Source organism: Lactuca saligna, unplaced genomic scaffold (assembly GCF_052625555.1).
Source record: "Lactuca saligna cultivar CGN05327 unplaced genomic scaffold, ASM5262555v1 scaffold_64, whole genome shotgun sequence".
In the NCBI taxonomy this organism is placed as follows: domain Eukaryota; kingdom Viridiplantae; phylum Streptophyta; class Magnoliopsida; order Asterales; family Asteraceae; genus Lactuca; species Lactuca saligna.
Window position 1 is genome coordinate 45001 of NW_027629925.1, and position 2500 is coordinate 47500.

A 2500-nucleotide genomic window follows, 5' to 3' on the forward strand; every position below is an offset into this window, starting at 1 on the left:
GCCAGGTATGGCCGGCATCTTTTATGCTTCCAAGATAATTTCAACACGCCATGATGATACTGAATGTCTAACAATGCTTCCTGATAATGCTTGCTTCCTCAGCGTCATCGGTGCTAAACCAATGCTAGCTACGCTTAGGCACCAACCGCACATCTAACAAGGATAGACTAGCGTACCATAGTAGTATCACAAAAAGCAACACATGCCACTTTAACGCCTATCTTTTCCCAATCATCAGCACAAATCAAATGCTGGCTAGCACCAGTAGCACGTCAAACATAGATCAGCAAGCACATCGTCATCGAATTGCCACACAAACAGCACCATCCCAAACTTCCAAAGCTAGACCACAACCCTGGATCGGTGTCGCAGAGACCTAACGAGGCATCCCCACACCACGCCAAGGCCCCCACTCGGAGGGGTATTATGCCACCGACTAGGAATCAAGCAACAGTCACCCAAGCTCGCGCTCAAAGGCAGTCTGGCACCTTCATCCCTTCCCATGCTCACCCACGGCTCCCCCCCTATATATACATATTGCACAAGGAGCTTGGTGACAGCAACACCCATTGCTTTCCCTGAGGATGTATATTTCTTAGTATGCGCACGGCGTCGAGGCACAGGTGAAGCCAACGGGGCTAGTTTCTGCGCCCTATGTCGAGGAAAATCAAGGCAACGGGCTAGTGTATGGGCACAACGTCGAGGAGACTCAAGGAGATGGGGCTAATTTTCAGGTCACCGTTCGAGAAATCAAGGCAACGTGTTGGGGGGGATGGCCTCTTTCATGGGTCGTGGGGCTTGGCTTGGCATGCCTCGTGTGTGCTCGATACAGCCTCACGATTCTTATTTGCCCATCAACCATGCCGGGCACCTATGAGAATGAGACCCCATGGTACCCCCTATATATACATATTGCACAAAGAGCTTGGTGACAGGAACAGACATTGATTTCCCTGATGATGCATAATTTTTGGACACACACGACTTGGGGGCGAGGGGACACGGGAGTGGGGCGCCAATGGGGGGCGTTTTGGCCCCATTTTCGTCAAGAGCGGGCGTCTTGGCCATGCCTTGAGCGTGCCAGCCTCGAGAGCCTTGGGCGTTGGACACCCTTGGGGCGCCAATGGGCAGCAGTCCCATGGTTCCCCTATATATACATATTATACAAAGAGCTTGGTGACAGGAACAGACATTGATTTGCCCAAGGATGCATAATTGTGCGAAATCGTCCATAACTCGCTCGAATTAATTCGGATTGACACAAAATTTTGTAGGGATGCTTTTTATTATAAATGAAAAGCTTTGAAATAAATAAAAAAAAAAAAACAAAATGTCATGTTTGAGGCGTAAATGTTTGTGTCCTATCCTTGGTCATGCCTTGAAGCGATGGTTCCCTACTTGTTGGAATGTCGCTCAAATCAAGTAGGAATGCCATTGAAAATTTGTGTGGGTCGTTGTTAACATAGACGAATGGACTTGAAATGAAAATATATCATATTTGGGTGTTTGTCCCTGTCGCCTGGTGATAGGCAGGCAGATAAGGCTTTTAGGTATTCATAAGTGGCTTAGATGAACTCGAAAGAACACGAGTTGATCGGATTGGAACTCATATATTCAATTTACTATGTACTAAGTAGGAACTACACTTTGCTCCCTTCATCGTTTGACTTGCTTAGAAATCTGCTCATGGTTTGTCAAGGCCCCTTGTTCCTTAGACCGATGAGGATGGGATTGGGTTGCTCATGGGCATGTGTGTGGCAAGATGCCTTGTTCCATTGGTCGTTCATGGGTGTTCGTGTACGAAGTAAACTTGTTCCCTTGGTCGTTCATGGGGTTGTGTGTGGGAAGAAGCCTTCTTCACTTGGTCGTTCATGTGTGTTTGTTTGGGAGGTAGCCTTGTTCCCTTGGTCGTTCATGGGAATGTGTGTGGCAATACGCATTGTTCCTTGGTCGTTCACACCCTTGTTCCCTTGGTCGTTCATGGGTCTGTGTGTGGGAAGAGGCTTTGTTCCCTTGGGTAGCCTGCTTGCCTTGCCAGCCCCGTATGCATTGTTCCCTTGGTCGTTCGTGGATGGGTTTGTGCGTGGCAAGGTTGCCTTGTTCCCTTGGTCGTTCATGGGCATGTGTGTGGCAAGGTGCCTTGTTCCCTTGGGTGGCTTGCCTTGCCAGCCTCGCTTGCTTAGGTTTCCCAACACACCTGTCGGGCACCAAGGGTGGTATTAGTCCCCATGTACCCCCTATATATACATAATGCACAAAGAGCTTGGTGACAGGAACAGACATTGATTAGCCCGAAGATGCATAATTCCCAACACCATGCCTTGTTCGTCATACACGCTTCTGGGCACCAAGTGGTGGTAGTCCCCCATGGGCATTTGTGTGGCAAGGTTGCCTTGTTGCCTTGGTCGTTCGTGGGCATGTGTGTGGCAAGGTGCCTTGTTCCCTTGGGTGGCTTGCCTTGCCAGCCTCGCTTGCTTAGGTTTCCCAACACACCTGTCGG